Here is a 24,960-nt window from a genome sequence, read left to right as displayed (position 1 = left end):
AGGGGTGACTGGAGAGGAGCACATATGTTACTGTAATACATCACATCCAATTTCAAAGGGATGTATTGGACATCCCTCCCACCTTTTGATATTGTCTGATACATAGTTGTTCTTTTACATATTCATACCCCCCCCCCATATTAATTTAAAAATTCCCCGTGTTAGCACCTTCCTATGAGTCTGTGGCATTGGAAAGACATATGCCAAATGGAGTAGGGCAGGTAAGATGTCAGCTTTTACGGCCAAAACTTTGCCAGTTATAGTGAGCTTTCTTTTTGACCACATCCCCAATTTCTTTAAGATCTTCGCTATCTTCAAATCCCAGTTGTAATTTGCTGGATTTCCAAAATCAATGCCCAGGACCTGCATGGACCCTTCACACAAAGAAAGCCCGCAAAGCGTCTGTCTCCTACCTGCCCATCGTCCCAAAAATTTATATTTTGATTTCTCCTCATTGACCTTTGACCCCGCAGCGCTCTCAAAGGTCTGTATTGTTCGTATCATCTCCCTCACACTTCCATCGTCTTCCAAGTAAAGAACTGTGTCGTCAGCGTACTGGGAGATCTTCAACACCTCCCCCCTGGCAAGGGCACTCCTCTAATTTTCTCGTTTCCTCTTATTGCACATGCTAGAGGTTCTACATATATAACATAGAGTAGGGCGGACAGGGGGCAACCCTGCCGTAGCCCTCTCGTTTGTTGTACTTCCTCTGTTAAGTGTCCATTTATCTTTATCTTGCAAATTATGTCAGTATACATCATACTTATCCAATTCAAAAATTTACCTCCTATATCAAAATTTCTCATCACCCTCCATAAGAAATCATGATTGACCCTATCAAAAGCTTTTTCCTGATCAAGTGTTACGCATATTGTTGTCAAGTTCCTCTCTTCGATGTATGTAAGCACATCTCTATGTAATTGTAAGTTCCAACCAATCTGCCTGCCCTTTACCCCGCATGTCTGGTCTGCATTAATAATAGCAGGCAAGACTCGTGCCAGGCGTCTTGCTAGAGTTCGACTCAAAATTTTGTAGTCCACGCAGACCATTGAAAGAGGCCTATAATTTGAAAGCACAGCAGGTGAGCCTTTCTTATGTAGAAAACTTATCACACCCGTCCTCATACTCTTTGGCATTCTACCCGTTTCACACATTTCTTCAAATACCTCCAACAAGTGGTCTCCGATGAGATCCCAAAAGGTGATGTAAAACTCCTTTGTGAGTCCATCTATCCCAGGTACCTTGTTATTCTTCATTGTCTTTATCGCCTCGTATAGTTCGTGGTTTGTTATGCTCCTTTCCAAAAGCTTCCTTGCGTCCTCTGGTAACCTCTCTTTCAGAAAACCTAAAACCATTTCTTGAGCCCCTCTATCTACTTCTTCCACACCAAACAATGAACTGTAGTACTCCTCTACCATCTTCAAAATATTATCCCGTCCAGTAACCGATTTCCCTTCCCTTTCCAGTTCCATAATTGCCCCTTTTTCCTCTTTCTTTTTCATTTGAGCAAAAAAATAGGCCGAGCACTTCTCCTGTTGCATATACTCCTCCTGCATAAATTTAAACATTCTTGTTTTCGCCCTCTCCTGAAACAAAACCTCCTGTTCCTTTAATAATATATTCAGTTCCTCGCTATCTTCCCAGTTTTTTTCCTTATTTCTCTGAGCTTCTATCCCTGCACTTTCGCCGCTTGCGGCTGCTTTCTGGCTCTTGGTTTGGCCGACCTTACTTTGTTTGGCTTTCTTGCTTTTGCACAAAGTCAGCAAAGGGGGCACCGTTCCCGGAGGCGCTGCAATACCGGGTCGATGCGTGGAGCGAACGGAGCGAGCCCCTTATTCGGCTCCCTGTTCTAAAAATGCGTTTAGTACATTGCCCCCAAATCGGGGGCGTATCAGATATTAAACTGATAAGAACAGATACTTAGCCAAAAGGCCGAGAAGCGATGGCCTCCCGCAGGTTCCTGGCTGAGCCGCCTTCTCGGGACACTTCTCGCTTGTGACGGTGCGCTCTTTCACTTGGCTCACAGGGAGGGAGCCGCTTCAAATCTCCGCCCACCTACAGTACCTCAGAGGCCTGCGGAGCTTCCTGGAACTGTGCGTGTAGCTGAGATATAATATACTGAGTGTGAACATTCTCAAAACTGTATTGTATATAGTTTATTTATTTTTTATTGTGTAAATTTAATTTATGTAAAACTAAGGTTCCACGTGTCACTGTTGAAGTGGGGCATTAATCAGTGTGACGCCACTTGTAAACATGTTGCGTGTGTGGGGTTTCCCAGCCAGAGCTGCATGGACTCCACACTGGTGAGGCACACTTTCTGTAGCTCCTCTCCCTGTACTAAATTATACATTTAAATTTGGTGTATTTTTCTTTGCTAAGTATTAGTTCTCATGGCTAAAAGCTCCCAAAGTGTTTTTGATTGCTTTGAACGAGAAAAATAGTAATTGGAACTGCGTTTTATCTGTTACACCATCCGTTTATGTGGTCCTTACTTGTGCTAAACAGGGATGAGGAGAGGCCTGCTGTTGCTGTGTGACACTGATTTTGCTGCTGCACTTTGTCTTCTAGGTATGTGTAAATGTATAGGTTATGTTTTATGTGTATAATGAGTTCATCACCTGAGGCTGCACACTGCATAGTATTTTCAGCCATGTTGAGAAAAGTTAAAGTTGTTTGAATATGTATTGTGTAATTGATCCATCTTAGTGGGGATTTAAATATTACAAGTTATTATTAGTGGCTTCATATTTGTCTCTGTTTTACCCCACTATAACATTTGACTTTAAAGTGGCTGTTGGGAGAATCGTTGTTTTGATAGATTGTATTTTCTTTTATATATTGTAAGCAGAGCTGCATGGACTCCACACTGGGATGAGGAGAGGCCTGCTGTTGCTGTGTGACACTGATTTTGCTGCTGCACTTTGTCTTTTAGAAATAAATCCAGTTTCCAGCCAGTCTGTGTCTGTCGTCACAACGCAGTCAACCATTTGAAATCTGCTACACGCGCGTTCTTCTATTTGTTCTTTTGAACAACGAGGAGAGGGGCCAGCCAGACGGCAGACCCTGCCAAAAATAGGTGCAACTCCTTAGCCTCACTCTCCACGGAAGTCTTTAGTAAAAGGCGAAAGACTTGTACGTTTTGAAGAGAAGCCAGAGTGTGTGTTTCTTTGGCCTCGCAGGAAGCCGCAGTGACTCCTCGTCCCGGCTTCCGGCGTCACGGTAGGCCCTGTTTGCTTGGCTGAAGGGGCAGATCTCAGGCCCCGCCTGCTCTGCTCCAGAGTTCCACTTTGACAGGAAAGGGGTGACTGGAGAGGATCACATATGTTACTGTAATACATCACATCCAATTTCAAAGGGATGTATGGGACATCCCTCCCACCTTTTGATATTGTCTGATACATAGTTGTTCTTTTACATATTCATACCCCCCCCCATATTAATTTAAAAATTCCCCGTGTTAGCACCTTCCTATGAGTCTGTGGCATTGGAAAGACATATGCCAAATGGAGTAGGGCAGGTAAGATGTCAGCTTTTACGGCCAAAACTTTGCCAGTTATAGTGAGCTTTCTTTTTGACCACATCCCCAATTTCTTTAAGATCTTCGCTATCTTCAAATCCCAGTTGTAATTTGCTGGATTTCCAAAATCAATGCCCAGGACCTGCATGGACCCTTCACACAAAGAAAGCCCGCAAAGCGTCTGTCTCCTACCTGCCCATCGTCCCAAAAATTTATATTTTGATTTCTCCTCATTGACCTTTGACCCCGCAGCGCTCTCAAAGGTCTGTATTGTTCGTATCATCTCCCTCACACTTCCATCGTCTTCCAAGTAAAGAACTGTGTCGTCAGCGTACTGGGAGATCTTCAACACCTCCCCCCTGGCAAGGGCACTCCTCTAATTTTCTCGTTTCCTCTTATTGCACATGCTAGAGGTTCTACATATATAACATAGAGTAGGGCGGACAGGGGGCAACCCTGCCGTAGCCCTCTCGTTTGTTGTACTTCCTCTGTTAAGTGTCCATTTATCTTTATCTTGCAAATTATGTCAGTATACATCATACTTATCCAATTCAAAAATTTACCTCCTATATCAAAATTTCTCATCACCCTCCATAAGAAATCATGATTGACCCTATCAAAAGCTTTTTCCTGATCAAGTGTTACGCATATTGTTGTCAAGTTCCTCTCTTCGACGTATGTAAGCACATCTCTATGTAATTGTAAGTTCCAACCAATCTGCCTGCCCTTTACCCCGCATGTCTGGTCTGCATTAATAATAGCAGGCAAGACTCGGGCCAGGCGTCTTGCTAGAGTTCGACTCAAAATTTTGTAGTCCACGCAGACCATTGAAAGAGGCCTATAATTTGAAAGCACAGCAGGTGAGCCTTTCTTATGTAGAAAACTTATCACACCCGTCCTCATACTCTTTGGCATTCTACCCGTTTCACACATTTCTTCAAATACCTCCAACAAGTGGTCTCCGATGAGATCCCAAAAGGTGATGTAAAACTCCTTTGTGAGTCCATCTATCCCAGGTACCTTGTTATTCTTCATTGTCTTTATCGCCTCGTATAGTTCGTGGTTTGTTATGCTCCTTTCCAAAAGCTTCCTTGCGTCCTCTGGTAACCTCTCTTTCAGAAAACCTAAAACCATTTCTTGAGCCCCTCTATCTACTTCTTCCACACCAAACAATGAACTGTAGTACTCCTCTACCATCTTCAAAATATTATCCCGTCCAGTAACCGATTTCCCTTCCCTTTCCAGTTCCATAATTGCCCCTTTTTCCTCTTTCTTTTTCATTTGAGCAAAAAAATAGGCCGAGCACTTCTCCTGTTGCATATACTCCTCCTGCATAAATTTAAACATTCTTGTTTTCGCCCTCTCCTGAAACAAAACCTCCTGTTCCTTTAATAATATATTCAGTTCCTCGCTATCTTCCCAGTTTTTTTCCTTATTTCTCTGAGCTTCTATCCCTGCACTTTCGCCGCTTGCGGCTGCTTTCTGGCTCTTGGTTTGGCCGACCTTACTTTGTTTGGCTTTCTTGCTTTTGCACAAAGTCAGCAAAGGGGGCACCGTTCCCGGAGGCGCTGCAATACCGGGTCGATGCGTGGAGCGAACGGAGCGAGCCCCTTATTCGGCTCCCTGTTCTAAAAATGCATTTAATACGTTGCCCCCAAATCGGGGGCGTATCAGATATTAAACTGATAAGAACAGATACTTAGCCAAAAGGCCGAGAAGCGATGGCCTCCCGCAGGTTCCTGGCTGAGCCGCCTTCTCGGGACACTTCTCGCCTGTGACGGAGCGCTCTTTCACTTGGCTCACAGGGAGGGAGCCGCTTCAAATCTCCGCCCACCTACAGTACCTCAGAGGCCTGCGGAGCTTCCTGGAACTGTGCGTGTAGCTGAGATATAATATACTGAGTGTGAACATTCTCAAAACTGTATTGTATATAGTTTATTTATTTTTTATTGTGTAAATTTAATTTATGTAAAACTAAGGTTCCACGTGTCACTGTTGAAGTGGGGCATTAATCAGTGTGACGCCACTTGTAAACATGTTGCGTGTGTGGGGTTTCCCAGCCAGAGCTGCATGGACTCCACACTGGTGAGGCACACTTTCTGTAGCTCCTCTCCCTGTACTAAATTATACATTTAAATTTGGTGTATTTTTCTTTGCTAAGTATTAGTTCTCATGGCTAAAAGCTCCCAAAGTGTTTTTGATTGCTTTGAACGAGAAAAATAGTAATTGGAACTGCGTTTTATCTGTTACACCATCCGTTTATGTGGTCCTTACTTGTGCTAAACAGGGATGAGGAGAGGCCTGCTGTTGCTGTGTGACACTGATTTTGCTGCTGCACTTTGTCTTCTAGGTATGTGTAAATGTATAGGTTATGTTTTATGTGTATAATGAGTTCATCACCTGAGGCTGCACACTGCATAGTATTTTCAGCCATGTTGAGAAAAGTTAAAGTTGTTTGAATATGTATTGTGTAATTGATCCATCTTAGTGGGGATTTAAATATTACAAGTTATTATTAGTGGCTTCATATTTGTCTCTGTTTTACCCCACTATAACATTTGACTTTAAAGTGGCTGTTGGGAGAATCGTTGTTTTGATAGATTGTATTTTCTTTTATATATTGTAAGCAGAGCTGCATGGACTCCACACTGGGATGAGGAGAGGCCTGCTGTTGCTGTGTGACACTGATTTTGCTGCTGCACTTTGTCTTTTAGAAATAAATCCAGTTTCCAGCCAGTCTGTGTCTGTCGTCACAACGCAGTCAACCATTTGAAATCTGCTACACGCGCGTTCTTCTATTTCTTCTTTTGAACAACGAGGAGAGGGGCCAGCCAGACGGCAGACCCTGCCAAAAATAGGTGCAACTCCTTAGCCTCACTCTCCACGGAAGTCTTTAGTAAAAGGCGAAAGACTTGTACGTTTTGAAGAGAAGCCAGAGTGTGTGTTTCTTTGGCCTCGCAGGAAGCCGCAGTGACTCCTCGTCCCGGCTTCCGGCGTCACGGTAGGCCCTGTTTGCTTGGCTGAAGGGGCAGATCTCAGGCCCCGCCTGCTCTGCTCCAGAGTTCCACTTTGACAGGAAAGGGGTGACTGGAGAGGATCACATATGTTACTGTAATACATCACATCCAATTTCAAAGGGATGTATGGGACATCCCTCCCACCTTTTGATATTGTCTGATACATAGTTGTTCTTTTACATATTCATACCCCCCCCCCCCCATATTAATTTAAAAATTCCCCGTGTTAGCACCTTCCTATGAGTCTGTGGCATTGGAAAGACATATGCCAAATGGAGTAGGGCAGGTAAGATGTCAGCTTTTACGGCCAAAACTTTGCCAGTTATAGTGAGCTTTCTTTTTGACCACATCCCCAATTTCTTTAAGATCTTCGCTATCTTCAAATCCCAGTTGTAATTTGCTGGATTTCCAAAATCAATGCCCAGGACCTGCATGGACCCTTCACACAAAGAAAGCCCGCAAAGCGTCTGTCTCCTACCTGCCCATCGTCCCAAAAATTTATATTTTGATTTCTCCTCATTGACCTTTGACCCCGCAGCGCTCTCAAAGGTCTGTATTGTTCGTATCATCTCCCTCACACTTCCATCATCTTCCAAGTAAAGAACTGTGTCGTCAGCGTACTGGGAGATCTTCAACACCTCCCCCCTGGCAAGGGCACTCCTCTAATTTTCTCGTTTCCTCTTATTGCACATGCTAAAGGTTCTACATATATAACATAGAGTAGGGCGGACAGGGGGCAACCCTGCCGTAGCCCTCTCGTTTGTTGTACTTCCTCTGTTAAGTGTCCATTTATCTTTATCTTGCAGATTATGTCAGTATACATCATACTTATCCAATTCAAAAATTTACCTCCTATATCAAAATTTCTCATCACCCTCCATAAGAAATCATGATTGACCCTATCAAAAGCTTTTTCCTGATCAAGTGTTACGCATATTGTTGTCAAGTTCCTCTCTTCGACGTATGTAAGCACATCTCTATGTAATTGTAAGTTCCAACCAATCTGCCTGCCCTTTACCCCGCATGTCTGGTCTGCATTAATAATAGCAGGCAAGACTCGGGCCAGGCGTCTTGCTAGAGTTCGACTCAAAATTTTGTAGTCCACGCAGACCATTGAAAGAGGCCTATAATTTGAAAGCACAGCAGGTGAGCCTTTCTTATGTAGAAAACTTATCACACCCGTCCTCATACTCTTTGGCATTCTACCCGTTTCACACATTTCTTCAAATACCTCCAACAAGTGGTCTCCGATGAGATCCCAAAAGGTGATGTAAAACTCCTTTGTGAGTCCATCTATCCCAGGTACCTTGTTATTCTTCATTGTCTTTATCGCCTCGTATAGTTCGTGGTTTGTTATGCTCCTTTCCAAAAGCTTCCTTGCGTCCTCTGGTAACCTCTCTTTCAGAAAACCTAAAACCATTTCTTGAGCCCCTCTATCTACTTCTTCCACACCAAACAATGAACTGTAGTACTCCTCTACCATCTTCAAAATATTATCCCGTCCAGTAACCGATTTCCCTTCCCTTTCCAGTTCCATAATTGCCCCTTTTTCCTCTTTCTTTTTCATTTGAGCAAAAAAATAGGCCGAGCACTTCTCCTGTTGCATATACTCCTCCTGCATAAATTTAAACATTCTTGTTTTCGCCCTCTCCTGAAACAAAACCTCCTGTTCCTTTAATAATATATTCAGTTCCTCGCTATCTTCCCAGTTTTTTTCCTTATTTCTCTGAGCTTCTATCCCTGCACTTTCGCCGCTTGCGGCTGCTTTCTGGCTCTTGGTTTGGCCGACCTTACTTTGTTTGGCTTTCTTGCTTTTGCACAAAGTCAGCAAAGGGGGCACCGTTCCCGGAGGCGCTGCAATACCGGGTCAATGCGTGGAGCGAGCCCCTTATTCGGCTCCCTGTTCTAAAAATGCGTTTAATACGTTGCCCCCAAATCGGGGGCGTATCAGATATTAAACTGATAAGAACAGATACTTAGCCAAAAGGCCGAGAAGCGATGGCCTCCCGCAGGTTCCTGGCTGAGCCGCCTTCTCGGGACACTTCTCGCTTGTGACGGTGCGCTCTTTCACTTGGCTCACAGGGAGGGAGCCGCTTCAAATCTCCGCCCACCTACAGTACCTCAGAGGCCTGCGGAGCTTCCTGGAACTGTGCGTGTAGCTGAGATATAATATACTGAGTGTGAACATTCTCAAAACTGTATTGTATATAGTTTATTTATTTTTTATTGTGTAAATTTAATTTATGTAAAACTAAGGTTCCACGTGTCACTGTTGAAGTGGGGCATTAATCAGTGTGACGCCACTTGTAAACATGTTGCGTGTGTGGGGTTTCCCAGCCAGAGCTGCATGGACTCCACACTGGTGAGGCACACTTTCTGTAGCTCCTCTCCCTGTACTAAATTATACATTTAAATTTGGTGTATTTTTCTTTGCTAAGTATTAGTTCTCATGGCTAAAAGCTCCCAAAGTGTTTTTGATTGCTTTGAACGAGAAAAATAGTAATTGGAACTGCGTTTTATCTGTTACACCATCCGTTTATGTGGTCCTTACTTGTGCTAAACAGGGATGAGGAGAGGCCTGCTGTTGCTGTGTGACACTGATTTTGCTGCTGCACTTTGTCTTCTAGGTATGTGTAAATGTATAGGTTATGTTTTATGTGTATAATGAGTTCATCACCTGAGGCTGCACACTGCATAGTATTTTCAGCCATGTTGAGAAAAGTTAAAGTTGTTTGAATATGTATTGTGTAATTGATCCATCTTAGTGGGGATTTAAATATTACAAGTTATTATTAGTGGCTTCATATTTGTCTCTGTTTTACCCCACTATAACATTTGACTTTAAAGTGGCTGTTGGGAGAATCGTTGTTTTGATAGATTGTATTTTCTTTTATATATTGTAAGCAGAGCTGCATGGACTCCACACTGGGATGAGGAGAGGCCTGCTGTTGCTGTGTGACACTGATTTTGCTGCTGCACTTTGTCTTTTAGAAATAAATCCAGTTTCCAGCCAGTCTGTGTCTGTCGTCACAACGCAGTCAACCATTTGAAATCTGCTACACGCGCGTTCTTCTATTTCTTCTTTTGAACAACGAGGAGAGGGGCCAGCCAGACGGCAGACCCTGCCAAAAATAGGTGCAACTCCTTAGCCTCACTCTCCACGGAAGTCTTTAGTAAAAGGCGAAAGACTTGTACGTTTTGAAGAGAAGCCAGAGTGTGTGTTTCTTTGGCCTCGCAGGAAGCCGCAGTGACTCCTCGTCCCGGCTTCCGGCGTCACGGTAGGCCCTGTTTGCTTGGCTGAAGGGGCAGATCTCAGGCCCCGCCTGCTCTGCTCCAGAGTTCCACTTTGACAGGAAAGGGGTGACTGGAGAGGATCACATATGTTACTGTAATACATCACATCCAATTTCAAAGGGATGTATGGGACATCCCTCCCACCTTTTGATATTGTCTGATACATAGTTGTTCTTTTACATATTCATACCCCCCCCCCCCCCATATTAATTTAAAAATTCCCCGTGTTAGCACCTTCCTATGAGTCTGTGGCATTGGAAAGACATATGCCAAATGGAGTAGGGCAGGTAAGATGTCAGCTTTTACGGCCAAAACTTTGCCAGTTATAGTGAGCTTTCTTTTTGACCACATCCCCAATTTCTTTAAGATCTTCGCTATCTTCAAATCCCAGTTGTAATTTGCTGGATTTCCAAAATCAATGCCCAGGACCTGCATGGACCCTTCACACAAAGAAAGCCCGCAAAGCGTCTGTCTCCTACCTGCCCATCGTCCCAAAAATTTATATTTTGATTTCTCCTCATTGACCTTTGACCCCGCAGCGCTCTCAAAGGTCTGTATTGTTCGTATCATCTCCCTCACACTTCCATCATCTTCCAAGTAAAGAACTGTGTCGTCAGCGTACTGGGAGATCTTCAACACCTCCCCCCTGGCAAGGGCACTCCTCTAATTTTCTCGTTTCCTCTTATTGCACATGCTAAAGGTTCTACATATATAACATAGAGTAGGGCGGACAGGGGGCAACCCTGCCGTAGCCCTCTCGTTTGTTGTACTTCCTCTGTTAAGTGTCCATTTATCTTTATCTTGCAGATTATGTCAGTATACATCATACTTATCCAATTCAAAAATTTACCTCCTATATCAAAATTTCTCATCACCCTCCATAAGAAATCATGATTGACCCTATCAAAAGCTTTTTCCTGATCAAGTGTTACGCATATTGTTGTCAAGTTCCTCTCTTCGACGTATGTAAGCACATCTCTATGTAATTGTAAGTTCCAACCAATCTGCCTGCCCTTTACCCCGCATGTCTGGTCTGCATTAATAATAGCAGGCAAGACTCGGGCCAGGCGTCTTGCTAGAGTTCGACTCAAAATTTTGTAGTCCACGCAGACCATTGAAAGAGGCCTATAATTTGAAAGCACAGCAGGTGAGCCTTTCTTATGTAGAAAACTTATCACACCCGTCCTCATACTCTTTGGCATTCTACCCGTTTCACACATTTCTTCAAATACCTCCAACAAGTGGTCTCCGATGAGATCCCAAAAGGTGATGTAAAACTCCTTTGTGAGTCCATCTATCCCAGGTACCTTGTTATTCTTCATTGTCTTTATCGCCTCGTATAGTTCGTGGTTTGTTATGCTCCTTTCCAAAAGCTTCCTTGCGTCCTCTGGTAACCTCTCTTTCAGAAAACCTAAAACCATTTCTTGAGCCCCTCTATCTACTTCTTCCACACCAAACAATGAACTGTAGTACTCCTCTACCATCTTCAAAATATTATCCCGTCCAGTAACCGATTTCCCTTCCCTTTCCAGTTCCATAATTGCCCCTTTTTCCTCTTTCTTTTTCATTTGAGCAAAAAAATAGGCCGAGCACTTCTCCTGTTGCATATACTCCTCCTGCATAAATTTAAACATTCTTGTTTTTGCCCTCTCCTGAAACAAAACCTCCTGTTCCTTTAATAATATATTCAGTTCCTCGCTATCTTCCCAGTTTTTTTCCTTATTTCTCTGAGCTTCTATCCCTGCACTTTCGCCGCTTGCGGCTGCTTTCTGGCTCTTGGTTTGGCTTTCTTGCTTTTGCACAAAGTCAGCAAAGGGGGCACCGTTCCCGGAGGCGCTGCAATACCGGGTCAATGCGTGGAGCGAACGGAGCGAGCCCCTTATTCGGCTCCCTGTTCTAAAAATGCGTTTAATACGTTGCCCCCAAATCGGGGGCGTATCAGATATTAAACTGATAAGAACAGATACTTAGCCAAAAGGCCGAGAAGCGATGGCCTCCCGCAGGTTCCTGGCTGAGCCGCCTTCTCGGGACACTTCTCGCTTGTGACGGTGCGCTCTTTCACTTGGCTCACAGGGAGGGAGCCGCTTCAAATCTCCGCCCACCTACAGTACCTCAGAGGCCTGCGGAGCTTCCTGGAACTGTGCGTGTAGCTGAGATATAATATACTGAGTGTGAACATTCTCAAAACTGTATTGTATATAGTTTATTTATTTTTTATTGTGTAAATTTAATTTATGTAAAACTAAGGTTCCACGTGTCACTGTTGAAGTGGGGCATTAATCAGTGTGACGCCACTTGTAAACATGTTGCGTGTGTGGGGTTTCCCAGCCAGAGCTGCATGGACTCCACACTGGTGAGGCACACTTTCTGTAGCTCCTCTCCCTGTACTAAATTATACATTTAAATTTGGTGTATTTTTCTTTGCTAAGTATTAGTTCTCATGGCTAAAAGCTCCCAAAGTGTTTTTGATTGCTTTGAACGAGAAAAATAGTAATTGGAACTGCGTTTTATCTGTTACACCATCCGTTTATGTGGTCCTTACTTGTGCTAAACAGGGATGAGGAGAGGCCTGCTGTTGCTGTGTGACACTGATTTTGCTGCTGCACTTTGTCTTCTAGGTATGTGTAAATGTATAGGTTATGTTTTATGTGTATAATGAGTTCATCACCTGAGGCTGCACACTGCATAGTATTTTCAGCCATGTTGAGAAAAGTTAAAGTTGTTTGAATATGTATTGTGTAATTGATCCATCTTAGTGGGGATTTAAATATTACAAGTTATTATTAGTGGCTTCATATTTGTCTCTGTTTTACCCCACTATAACATTTGACTTTAAAGTGGCTGTTGGGAGAATCGTTGTTTTGATAGATTGTATTTTCTTTTATATATTGTAAGCAGAGCTGCATGGACTCCACACTGGGATGAGGAGAGGCCTGCTGTTGCTGTGTGACACTGATTTTGCTGCTGCACTTTGTCTTTTAGAAATAAATCCAGTTTCCAGCCAGTCTGTGTCTGTCGTCACAACGCAGTCAACCATTTGAAATCTGCTACACGCGCGTTCTTCTATTTCTTCTTTTGAACAACGAGGAGAGGGGCCAGCCAGACGGCAGACCCTGCCAAAAATAGGTGCAACTCCTTAGCCTCACTCTCCACGGAAGTCTTTAGTAAAAGGCGAAAGACTTGTACGTTTTGAAGAGAAGCCAGAGTGTGTGTTTCTTTGGCCTCGCAGGAAGCCGCAGTGACTCCTCGTCCCGGCTTCCGGCGTCACGGTAGGCCCTGTTTGCTTGGCTGAAGGGGCAGATCTCAGGCCCCGCCTGCTCTGCTCCAGAGTTCCACTTTGACAGGAAAGGGGTGACTGGAGAGGATCACATATGTTACTGTAATACATCACATCCAATTTCAAAGGGATGTATGGGACATCCCTCCCACCTTTTGATATTGTCTGATACATAGTTGTTCTTTTACATATTCATACCCCCCCCCCCCCATATTAATTTAAAAATTCCCCGTGTTAGCACCTTCCTATGAGTCTGTGGCATTGGAAAGACATATGCCAAATGGAGTAGGGCAGGTAAGATGTCAGCTTTTACGGCCAAAACTTTGCCAGTTATAGTGAGCTTTCTTTTTGACCACATCCCCAATTTCTTTAAGATCTTCGCTATCTTCAAATCCCAGTTGTAATTTGCTGGATTTCCAAAATCAATGCCCAGGACCTGCATGGACCCTTCACACAAAGAAAGCCCGCAAAGCGTCTGTCTCCTACCTGCCCATCGTCCCAAAAATTTATATTTTGATTTCTCCTCATTGACCTTTGACCCCGCAGCGCTCTCAAAGGTCTGTATTGTTCGTATCATCTCCCTCACACTTCCATCATCTTCCAAGTAAAGAACTGTGTCGTCAGCGTACTGGGAGATCTTCAACACCTCCCCCCTGGCAAGGGCACTCCTCTAATTTTCTCGTTTCCTCTTATTGCACATGCTAAAGGTTCTACATATATAACATAGAGTAGGGCGGACAGGGGGCAACCCTGCCGTAGCCCTCTCGTTTGTTGTACTTCCTCTGTTAAGTGTCCATTTATCTTTATCTTGCAGATTATGTCAGTATACATCATACTTATCCAATTCAAAAATTTACCTCCTATATCAAAATTTCTCATCACCCTCCATAAGAAATCATGATTGACCCTATCAAAAGCTTTTTCCTGATCAAGTGTTACGCATATTGTTGTCAAGTTCCTCTCTTCGACGTATGTAAGCACATCTCTATGTAATTGTAAGTTCCAACCAATCTGCCTGCCCTTTACCCCGCATGTCTGGTCTGCATTAATAATAGCAGGCAAGACTCGGGCCAGGCGTCTTGCTAGAGTTCGACTCAAAATTTTGTAGTCCACGCAGACCATTGAAAGAGGCCTATAATTTGAAAGCACAGCAGGTGAGCCTTTCTTATGTAGAAAACTTATCACACCCGTCCTCATACTCTTTGGCATTCTACCCGTTTCACACATTTCTTCAAATACCTCCAACAAGTGGTCTCCGATGAGATCCCAAAAGGTGATGTAAAACTCCTTTGTGAGTCCATCTATCCCAGGTACCTTGTTATTCTTCATTGTCTTTATCGCCTCGTATAGTTCGTGGTTTGTTATGCTCCTTTCCAAAAGCTTCCTTGCGTCCTCTGGTAACCTCTCTTTCAGAAAACCTAAAACCATTTCTTGAGCCCCTCTATCTACTTCTTCCACACCAAACAATGAACTGTAGTACTCCTCTACCATCTTCAAAATATTATCCCGTCCAGTAACCGATTTCCCTTCCCTTTCCAGTTCCATAATTGCCCCTTTTTCCTCTTTCTTTTTCATTTGAGCAAAAAAATAGGCCGAGCACTTCTCCTGTTGCATATACTCCTCCTGCATAAATTTAAACATTCTTGTTTTTGCCCTCTCCTGAAACAAAACCTCCTGTTCCTTTAATAATATATTCAGTTCCTCGCTATCTTCCCAGTTTTTTTCCTTATTTCTCTGAGCTTCTATCCCTGCACTTTCGCCGCTTGCGGCTGCTTTCTGGCTCTTGGTTTGGCTTTCTTGCTTTTGCACAAAGTCAGCAAAGGGGGCACCGTTCCCGGAGGCGCTGCAATACCGGGTCAATGCGTGGAGCGAACGGAGCGAGCCCCTTATTCGGCTCCCTGTTCTAAAAATGCGTTTAATACGTTGCCCCCAAATCGGGGGCGTATCAGATATTAAACTGATAAGAACAGATACTTAGCCAAAAGGCCGAGAAGCGATGGCCTCCCGCAGGTTCCTGGCTGAGCCGCCTTCTCGGGACACTTCTCGCTTGTGACGGTGCGCTCTTTCACTTGGCTCACAGGGAGGGAGCCGCTTCAAATCTCCGCCCACCTACAGTACCTCAGAGGCCTGCGGAGCTTCCTGGAACTGTGCGTGTAGCTGAGATATAATATACTGAGTGTGAACATTCTCAAAACTGTATTGTATATAGTTTATTTATTTTTTATTGTGTAAATTTAATTTATGTAAAACTAAGGTTCCACGTGTCACTGTTGAAGTGGGGCATTAATCAGTGTGACGCCACTTGTAAACATGTTGCGTGTGTGGGGTTTCCCAGCCAGAGCTGCATGGACTCCACACTGGTGAGGCACACTTTCTGTAGCTCCTCTCCCTGTACTAAATTATACATTTAAATTTGGTGTATTTTTCTTTGCTAAGTATTAGTTCTCATGGCTAAAAGCTCCCAAAGTGTTTTTGATTGCTTTGAACGAGAAAAATAGTAATTGGAACTGCGTTTTATCTGTTACACCATCCGTTTATGTGGTCCTTACTTGTGCTAAACAGGGATGAGGAGAGGCCTGCTGTTGCTGTGTGACACTGATTTTGCTGCTGCACTTTGTCTTCTAGGTATGTGTAAATGTATAGGTTATGTTTTATGTGTATAATGAGTTCATCACCTGAGGCTGCACACTGCATAGTATTTTCAGCCATGTTGAGAAAAGTTAAAGTTGTTTGAATATGTATTGTGTAATTGATCCATCTTAGTGGGGATTTAAATATTACAAGTTATTATTAGTGGCTTCATATTTGTCTCTGTTTTACCCCACTATAACATTTGACTTTAAAGTGGCTGTTGGGAGAATCGTTGTTTTGATAGATTGTATTTTCTTTTATATATTGTAAGCAGAGCTGCATGGACTCCACACTGGGATGAGGAGAGGCCTGCTGTTGCTGTGTGACACTGATTTTGCTGCTGCACTTTGTCTTTTAGAAATAAATCCAGTTTCCAGCCAGTCTGTGTCTGTCGTCACAACGCAGTCAACCATTTGAAATCTGCTACACGCGCGTTCTTCTATTTCTTCTTTTGAACAACGAGGAGAGGGGCCAGCCAGACGGCAGACCCTGCCAAAAATAGGTGCAACTCCTTAGCCTCACTCTCCACGGAAGTCTTTAGTAAAAGGCGAAAGACTTGTACGTTTTGAAGAGAAGCCAGAGTGTGTGTTTCTTTGGCCTCGCAGGAAGCCGCAGTGACTCCTCGTCCCGGCTTCCGGCGTCACGGTAGGCCCTGTTTGCTTGGCTGAAGGGGCAGATCTCAGGCCCCGCCTGCTCTGCTCCAGAGTTCCACTTTGACAGGAAAGGGGTGACTGGAGAGGATCACATATGTTACTGTAATACATCACATCCAATTTCAAAGGGATGTACGGGACATCCCTCCCACCTTTTGATATTGTCTGATACATAGTTGTTCTTTTACATATTCATACCCCCCCCCCCCATATTAATTTAAAAATTCCCCGTGTTAGCACCTTCCTATGAGTCTGTGGCATTGGAAAGACATATGCCAAATGGAGTAGGGCAGGTAAGATGTCAGCTTTTACGGCCAAAACTTTGCCAGTTATAGTGAGCTTTCTTTTTGACCACATCCCCAATTTCTTTAAGATCTTCGCTATCTTCAAATCCCAGTTGTAATTTGCTGGATTTCCAAAATCAATGCCCAGGACCTGCATGGACCCTTCACACAAAGAAAGCCCGCAAAGCGTCTGTCTCCTACCTGCCCATCGTCCCAAAAATTTATATTTTGATTTCTCCTCATTGACCTTTGACCCCGCAGCGCTCTCAAAGGTCTGTATTGTTCGTATCATCTCCCTCACACTTCCATCATCTTCCAAGTAAAGAACTGTGTCGTCAGCGTACTGGGAGATCTTCAACACCTCCCCCCTGGCAAGGGCACTCCTCTAATTTTCTCGTTTCCTCTTATTGCACATGCTAAAGGTTCTACATATATAACATAGAGTAGGGCGGACAGGGGGCAACCCTGCCGTAGCCCTCTCGTTTGTTGTACTTCCTCTGTTAAGTGTCCATTTATCTTTATCTTGCAGATTATGTCAGTATACATCATACTTATCCAATTCAAAAATTTACCTCCTATATCAAAATTTCTCATCACCCTCCATAAGAAATCATGATTGACCCTATCAAAAGCTTTTTCCTGATCAAGTGTTACGCATATTGTTGTCAAGTTCCTCTCTTCGACGTATGTAAGCACATCTCTATGTAATTGTAAGTTCCAACCAATCTGCCTGCCCTTTACCCCGCATGTCTGGTCTGCATTAATAATAGCAGGCAAGACTCGGGCCAGGCGTCTTGCTAGAGTTCGACTCAAAATTTTGTAGTCCACGCAGACCATTGAAAGAGGCCTATAATTTGAAAGCACAGCAGGTGAGCCTTTCTTATGTAGAAAACTTATCACACCCGTCCTCATACTCTTTGGCATTCTACCCGTTTCACACATTTCTTCAAATACCTCCAACAAGTGGTCTCCGATGAGATCCCAAAAGGTGATGTAAAACTCCTTTGTGAGTCCATCTATCCCAGGTACCTTGTTATTCTTCATTGTCTTTATCGCCTCGTATAGTTCGTGGTTTGTTATGCTCCTTTCCAAAAGCTTCCTTGCGTCCTCTGGTAACCTCTCTTTCAGAAAACCTAAAACCATTTCTTGAGCCCCTCTATCTACTTCTTCCACACCAAACAATGAACTGTAGTACTCCTCTACCATCTTCAAAATATTATCCCGTCCAGTAACCGATTTCCCTTCCCTTTCCAGTTCCATAATTGCCCCTTTTTCCTCTTTCTTTTTCATTTGAGCAAAAAAATAGGCCGAGCACTTCTCCTGTTGCATATACTCCTCCTGCATAAATTTAAACATTCTTGTTTTCGCCCTCTCCTGAAACAAAACCTCCTGTTCCTTTAATAATATATTCAGTTCCTCGCTATCTTCCCAGTTTTTTTCCTTATTTCTCTGAGCTTCTATCCCTGCACTTTCGCCGCTTGCGGCTGCTTTCTGGCTCTTGGTTTGGCCGACCTTACTTTGTTTGGCTTTCTTGCTTTTGCACAAAGTCAGCAAAGGGGGCACCGTTCCCGGAGGCGCTGCAATACCGGGTGGATGCGTGGAGCGAGCCCCTTATTCGGCTCCCTGTTCTAAAAATGCGTTTAATACGTTGCCCCCAAATCGGGGGCGTATCAGATATTAAACTGATAAGAACAGATACTTAGCCAAAAGGCCGAGAAGCGATGGCCTCCCGCAGGTTCCTGGCTGAGCCGCCTTCTCGGGACACTTCTCGCCTGTGACGGTGCGCTCTTTCACTTGGCTCACAGGGAGGGAGCCGCTTCAAATCTCCGCCCACCTACAGTACCTCAGAGGCCTGCGGAGCTTCCTGGAACTGTGCGTGTAGCTGAGATATAATATACTGAGTGTGAACATTCTCAAAACTGTATTGTATATAGTTTATTTATTTTTTATTGTGTAAATTTAATTTATGTAAAACTAAGGTTCCACGTGTCACTGTTGAAGTGGGGCATTAATCAGTGTGACGCCACTTGTAAACATGTTGCGTGTGTGGGGTTTCCCAGCCAGAGCTGCATGGACTCCACACTGGTGAGGCACACTTTCTGTAGCTCCTCTCCCTGTACTAAATTATACATTTAAATTTGGTGTATTTTTCTTTGCTAAGTATTAGTTCTCATGGCTAAAAGCTCCCAAAGTGTTTTTGATTGCTTTGAACGAGAAAAATAGTAATTGGAACTGCGTTTTATCTGTTACACCATCCGTTTATGTGGTCCTTACTTGTGCTAAACAGGGATGAGGAGAGGCCTGCTGTTGCTGTGTGACACTGATTTTGCTGCTGCACTTTGTCTTTTAGGTATGTGTAAATGTATAGGTTATGTTTTATGTGTATAATGAGTTCATCACCTGAGGCTACACACTGCATAGTATTTTCAGCCATGTTGAGAAAAGTTAAAGTTGTTTGAATATGTATTGTGTAATTGATCCATCTTAGTGGGGATTTAAATATTACAAGTTATTATTAGTGGCTTCATATTTGTCTCTGTTTTACCCCACTATAACATTTGACTTTAAAGTGGCTGTTGGGAGAATCGTTGTTTTGATAGATTGTATTTTCTTTTATATATTGTAAGCAGAGCTGCATGGACTCCACACTGGGATGAGGAGAGGCCTGCTGTTGCTGTGTGACACTGATTTTGCTGCTGCACTTTGTCTTTTAGAAATAAATCCAGTTTCCAGCCAGTCTGTGTCTGTCGTCACAACGCAGTCAACCATTTGAAATCTGCTACACGCGCTTTCTTCTTTTGAACAACGAGGAGAGGGGCCAGCCAGACGGCAGACCCTGCCAAAAATAGGTGCAACTCCTTAGCCTCACTCTCCACGGAAGTCTTTAGTAAAAGGCGAAAGACTTGTACGTTTTGAAGAGAAGCCAGAGTGTGTGTTTCTTTGGCCTCGCAGGAAGCCGCAGTGACTCCTCGTCCCGGCTTCCGGCGTCACGGTAGGCCCTGTTTGCTTGGCTGAAGGGGCAGATCTCAGGCCCCGCCTGCTCTGCTCCAGAGTTCCACTTTGACAGGAAAGGGGTGACTGGAGAGGATCACATATGTTACTGTAATACATCACATCCAATTTCAAAGGGATGTATGGGACATCCCTCCCACCTTTTGATATTGTCTGATACATAGTTGTTCTTTTACATATTCATACCCCCCCCCCCCCCATATTAATTTAAAAATTCCCCGTGTTAGCACCTTCCTATGAGTCTGTGGCATTGGAAAGACATATGCCAAATGGAGTAGGGCAGGTAAGATGTCAGCTTTTACGGCCAAAACTTTGCCAGTTATAGTGAGCTTTCTTTTTGACCACATCCCCAATTTCTTTAAGATCTTCGCTATCTTCAAATCCCAGTTGTAATTTGCTGGATTTCCAAAATCAATGCCCAGGACCTGCATGGACCCTTCACACAAAGAAAGCCCGCAAAGCGTCTGTCTCCTACCTGCCCATCGTCCCAAAAATTTATATTTTGATTTCTCCTCATTGACCTTTGACCCCGCAGCGCTCTCAAAGGTCTGTATTGTTCGTATCATCTCCCTCACACTTCCATCATCTTCCAAGTAAAGAACTGTGTCGTCAGCGTACTGGGAGATCTTCAACACCTCCCCCCTGGCAAGGGCACTCCTCTAATTTTCTCGTTTCCTCTTATTGCACATGCTAGAGGTTCTACATATATAACATAGAGTAGGGCGGACAGGGGGCAACCCTGCCGTAGCCCTCTCGTTTGTTGTACTTCCTCTGTTAAGTGTCCATTTATCTTTATCTTGCAGATTATGTCAGTATACATCATACTTATCCAATTCAAAAATTTACCTCCTATATCAAAATTTCTCATCACCCTCCATAAGAAATCATGATTGACCCTATCAAAAGCTTTTTCCTGATCAAGTGTTACGCATATTGTTGTCAAGTTCCTCTCTTCGACGTATGTAAGCACATCTCTATGTAATTGTAAGTTCCAACCAATCTGCCTGCCCTTTACCCCGCATGTCTGGTCTGCATTAATAATAGCAGGCAAGACTCGGGCCAGGCGTCTTGCTAGAGTTCGACTCAAAATTTTGTAGTCCACGCAGACCATTGAAAGAGGCCTATAATTTGAAAGCACAGCAGGTGAGCCTTTCTTATGTAGAAAACTTATCACACCCGTCCTCATACTCTTTGGCATTCTACCCATTTCACACATTTCTTCAAATACCTCCAACAAGTGGTCTCCGATGAGATCCCAAAAGGTGATGTAAAACTCCTTTGTGAGTCCATCTATCCCAGGTACCTTGTTATTCTTCATTGTCTTTATCGCCTCGTATAGTTCGTGGTTTGTTATGCTCCTTTCCAAAAGCTTCCTTGCGTCCTCTGGTAACCTCTCTTTCAGAAAACCTAAAACCATTTCTTGAGCCCCTCTATCTACTTCTTCCACACCAAACAATGAACTGTAGTACTCCTCTACCATCTTCAAAATATTATCCCGTCCAGTAACCGATTTCCCTTCCCTTTCCAGTTCCATAATTGCCCCTTTTTCCTCTTTCTTTTTCATTTGAGCAAAAAAATAGGCCGAGCACTTCTCCTGTTGCATATACTCCTCCTGCATAAATTTAAACATTCTTGTTTTTGCCCTCTCCTGAAACAAAACCTCCTGTTCCTTTAATAATATATTCAGTTCCTCGCTATCTTCCCAGTTTTTTTCCTTATTTCTCTGAGCTTCTATCCCTGCACTTTCGCCGCTTGCGGCTGCTTTCTGGCTCTTGGTTTGGCCGACCTTACTTTGTTTGGCTTTCTTGCTTTTGCACAAAGTCAGCAAAGGGGGCACCGTTCCCGGAGGCGCTGCAATACCGGGTGGATGCGTGGAGCGAGCCCCTTATTCGGCTCCCTGTTCTAAAAATGCGTTTAATACGTTGCCCCCAAATCGGGGGCGTATCAGATATTAAACTGATAAGAACAGATACTTAGCCAAAAGGCCGAGAAGCGATGGCCTCCCGCAGGTTCCTGGCTGAGCCGCCTTCTCGGGACACTTCTCGCCTGTGACGGTGCGCTCTTTCACTTGGCTCACAGGGAGGGAGCCGCTTCAAATCTCCGCCCACCTACAGTACCTCAGAGGCCTGCGGAGCTTCCTGGAACTGTGCGTGTAGCTGAGATATAATATACTGAGTGTGAACATTCTCAAAACTGTATTGTATATAGTTTATTTATTTTTTATTGTGTAAATTTAATTTATGTAAAACTAAGGTTCCACGTGTCACTGTTGAAGTGGGGCATTAATCAGTGTGACGCCACTTGTAAACATGTTGCGTGTGTGGGGTTTCCCAGCCAGAGCTGCATGGACTCCACACTGGTGAGGCACACTTTCTGTAGCTCCTCTCCCTGTACTAAATTATACATTTAAATTTGGTGTATTTTTCTTTGCTAAGTATTAGTTCTCATGGCTAAAAGCTCCCAAAGTGTTTTTGATTGCTTTGAACGAGAAAAATAGTAATTGGAACTGCGTTTTATCTGTTACACCATCCGTTTATGTGGTCCTTACTTGTGCTAAACAGGGATGAGGAGAGGCCTGCTGTTGCTGTGTGACACTGATTTTGCTGCTGCACTTTGTCTTTTAGGTATGTGTAAATGTATAGGTTATGTTTTATGTGTATAATGAGTTCATCACCTGAGGCTACACACTGCATAGTATTTTCAGCCATGTTGAGAAAAGTTAAAGTTGTTTGAATATGTATTGTGTAATTGATCCATCTTAGTGGGGATTTAAATATTACAAGTTATTATTAGTGGCTTCATATTTGTCTCTGTTTTACCCCACTATAACATTTGACTTTAAAGTGGCTGTTGGGAGAATCGTTGTTTTGATAGATTGTATTTTCTTTTATATATTGTAAGCAGAGCTGCATGGACTCCACACTGGGATGAGGAGAGGCCTGCTGTTGCTGTGTGACACTGATTTTGCTGCTGCACTTTGTCTTTTAGAAATAAATCCAGTTTCCAGCCAGTCTGTGTCTGTCGTCACAACGCAGTCAACCATTTGAAATCTGCTACACGCGCTTTCTTCTTTTGAACAACGAGGAGAGGGGCCAGCCAGACGGCAGACCCTGCCAAAAATAGGTGCAACTCCTTAGCCTCACTCTCCACGGAAGTCTTTAGTAAAAGGCGAAAAACTTGTACGTTTTGAAGAGAAGCCAGAGTGTGTGTTTCTTTGGCCTCGCAGGAAGCCGCAGTGACTCCTCGTCCCGGCTTCCGGCGTCACGGTAGGCCCTGTTTGCTTGGCTGAAGGGGCAGATCTCAGGCCCCGCCTGCTCTGCTCCAGAGTTCCACTTTGACAGGAAAGGGGTGACTGGAGAGGATCACATATGTTACTGTAATACATCACATCCAATTTCAAAGGGATGTATGGGACATCCCTCCCACCTTTTGATATTGTCTGATACATAGTTGTTCTTTTACATATTAATTTAAAAATTCCCCGTGTTAGCACCTTCCTATGAGTCTGTGGCATTGGAAAGACATATGCCAAATGGAGTAGGGCAGGTAAGATGTCAGCTTTTACGGCCAAAACTTTGCCAGTTATAGTGAGCTTTCTTTTTGACCACATCCCCAATTTCTTTAAGATCTTCGCTATCTTCAAATCCCAGTTGTAATTTGCTGGATTTCCAAAATCAATGCCCAGGACCTGCATGGACCCTTCACACAAAGAAAGCCCGCAAAGCGTCTGTCTCCTACCTGCCCATCGTCCCAAAAATTTATATTTTGATTTCTCCTCATTGACCTTTGACCCCGCAGCGCTCTCAAAGGTCTGTATTGTTCGTATCATCTCCCTCACACTTCCATCATCTTCCAAGTAAAGAACTGTGTCGTCAGCGTACTGGGAGATCTTCAACACCTCCCCCCTGGCAAGGGCACTCCTCTAATTTTCTCGTTTCCTCTTATTGCACATGCTAAAGGTTCTACATATATAACATAGAGTAGGGCGGACAGGGGGCAACCCTGCCGTAGCCCTCTCGTTTGTTGTACTTCCTCTGTTAAGTGTCCATTTATCTTTATCTTGCAGATTATGTCAGTATACATCATACTTATCCAATTCAAAAATTTACCTCCTATATCAAAATTTCTCATCACCCTCCATAAGAAATCATGATTGACCCTATCAAAAGCTTTTTCCTGATCAAGTGTTACGCATATTGTTGTCAAGTTCCTCTCTTCGACGTATGTAAGCACATCTCTATGTAATTGTAAGTTCCAACCAATCTGCCTGCCCTTTACCCCGCATGTCTGGTCTGCATTAATAATAGCAGGCAAGACTCGGGCCAGGCGTCTTGCTAGAGTTCGACTCAAAATTTTGTAGTCCACGCAGACCATTGAAAGAGGCCTATAATTTGAAAGCACAGCAGGTGAGCCTTTCTTATGTAGAAAACTTATCACACCCGTCCTCATACTCTTTGGCATTCTACCCGTTTCACACATTTCTTCAAATACCTCCAACAAGTGGTCTCCGATGAGATCCCAAAAGGTGATGTAAAACTCCTTTGTGAGTCCATCTATCCCAGGTACCTTGTTATTCTTCATTGTCTTTATCGCCTCGTATAGTTCGTGGTTTGTTATGCTCCTTTCCAAAAGCTTCCTTGCGTCCTCTGGTAACCTCTCTTTCAGAAAACCTAAAACCATTTCTTGAGCCCCTCTATCTACTTCTTCCACACCAAACAATGAACTGTAGTACTCCTCTACCATCTTCAAAATATTATCCCGTCCAGTAACCGATTTCCCTTCCCTTTCCAGTTCCATAATTGCCCCTTTTTCCTCTTTCTTTTTCATTTGAGCAAAAAAATAGGCCGAGCACTTCTCCTGTTGCATATACTCCTCCTGCATAAATTTAAACATTCTTGTTTTCGCCCTCTCCTGAAACAAAACCTCCTGTTCCTTTAATAATATATTCAGTTCCTCGCTATCTTCCCAGTTTTTTTCCTTATTTCTCTGAGCTTCTATCCCTGCACTTTCGCCGCTTGCGGCTGCTTTCTGGCTCTTGGTTTGGCCGACCTTACTTTGTTTGGCTTTCTTGCTTTTGCACAAAGTCAGCAAAGGGGGCCCTGTTCCCGGAGGCGCTGCAATACCGGGTCGATGCGTGGAGCGAACGGAGCGAGCCCCTTATTTGGCTCCCTGTTCTAAAAATGCGTTTAATACGTTGCCCCCAAATTGAGAGCGTATCAGATATTAAACTGATAAGAACAGATTTTTTTTCTTTCGAAAAATTTTATTGACA

The 24,960-nt window shown here is 43.7% G+C and overlaps 7 non-coding genes and 8 pseudogenes across 7 annotated transcripts; all 15 read right to left on the bottom strand.

Annotated features, from left to right (window-relative positions):
• Positions 1-1,764: 1,764 nt before the first annotated feature.
• Positions 1,765-1,944, bottom strand: LOC146618439 (U2 spliceosomal RNA; annotated as a pseudogene).
• A 1,105-nt stretch (positions 1,945-3,049) lies between these two features.
• Positions 3,050-3,162, bottom strand: LOC146618438 (U5 spliceosomal RNA). The gene has a single exon (XR_014906836.1). It is a non-coding gene; the product is annotated as a U5 spliceosomal RNA (small nuclear RNA).
• Positions 3,163-5,063: 1,901 nt separating this feature from the next.
• On the bottom strand, positions 5,064-5,243 carry LOC146618437 (U2 spliceosomal RNA; annotated as a pseudogene).
• Positions 5,244-6,348: 1,105 nt separating this feature from the next.
• LOC146618436 (U5 spliceosomal RNA) lies at positions 6,349-6,461 on the bottom strand. The gene has a single exon (XR_014906835.1). It is a non-coding gene; the product is annotated as a U5 spliceosomal RNA (small nuclear RNA).
• Positions 6,462-8,366: 1,905 nt separating this feature from the next.
• On the bottom strand, positions 8,367-8,537 carry LOC146618435 (U2 spliceosomal RNA; annotated as a pseudogene).
• Positions 8,538-9,642: 1,105 nt separating this feature from the next.
• LOC146618434 (U5 spliceosomal RNA) lies at positions 9,643-9,755 on the bottom strand. Its single transcript, XR_014906834.1, has one exon. It is a non-coding gene; the product is annotated as a U5 spliceosomal RNA (small nuclear RNA).
• A 1,887-nt stretch (positions 9,756-11,642) lies between these two features.
• LOC146618433 (U2 spliceosomal RNA) lies at positions 11,643-11,822 on the bottom strand (annotated as a pseudogene).
• A 1,105-nt stretch (positions 11,823-12,927) lies between these two features.
• LOC146618432 (U5 spliceosomal RNA) lies at positions 12,928-13,040 on the bottom strand. Its single transcript, XR_014906833.1, has one exon. It is a non-coding gene; the product is annotated as a U5 spliceosomal RNA (small nuclear RNA).
• Positions 13,041-14,926: 1,886 nt separating this feature from the next.
• On the bottom strand, positions 14,927-15,106 carry LOC146618431 (U2 spliceosomal RNA; annotated as a pseudogene).
• A 1,105-nt stretch (positions 15,107-16,211) lies between these two features.
• LOC146618430 (U5 spliceosomal RNA) lies at positions 16,212-16,324 on the bottom strand. Its single transcript, XR_014906828.1, has one exon. It is a non-coding gene; the product is annotated as a U5 spliceosomal RNA (small nuclear RNA).
• Positions 16,325-18,228: 1,904 nt separating this feature from the next.
• On the bottom strand, positions 18,229-18,399 carry LOC146618429 (U2 spliceosomal RNA; annotated as a pseudogene).
• A 1,096-nt stretch (positions 18,400-19,495) lies between these two features.
• Positions 19,496-19,608, bottom strand: LOC146618428 (U5 spliceosomal RNA). Its single transcript, XR_014906824.1, has one exon. It is a non-coding gene; the product is annotated as a U5 spliceosomal RNA (small nuclear RNA).
• A 1,906-nt stretch (positions 19,609-21,514) lies between these two features.
• On the bottom strand, positions 21,515-21,685 carry LOC146618427 (U2 spliceosomal RNA; annotated as a pseudogene).
• A 1,096-nt stretch (positions 21,686-22,781) lies between these two features.
• Positions 22,782-22,894, bottom strand: LOC146618426 (U5 spliceosomal RNA). The gene has a single exon (XR_014906843.1). It is a non-coding gene; the product is annotated as a U5 spliceosomal RNA (small nuclear RNA).
• A 1,883-nt stretch (positions 22,895-24,777) lies between these two features.
• Positions 24,778-24,953, bottom strand: LOC146618425 (U2 spliceosomal RNA; annotated as a pseudogene).
• Positions 24,954-24,960: the final 7 nt, after the last annotated feature.

This window comes from Diplotaxodon limnothrissa, linkage group LG14, assembly GCF_057381915.1.
Source record: "Diplotaxodon limnothrissa isolate DT_005_m linkage group LG14, D_limnothrissa_male_GT1.1, whole genome shotgun sequence".
In the NCBI taxonomy this organism is placed as follows: domain Eukaryota; kingdom Metazoa; phylum Chordata; class Actinopteri; order Cichliformes; family Cichlidae; genus Diplotaxodon; species Diplotaxodon limnothrissa.
This window is presented reverse-complemented; position numbering and strand designations above follow the sequence as displayed.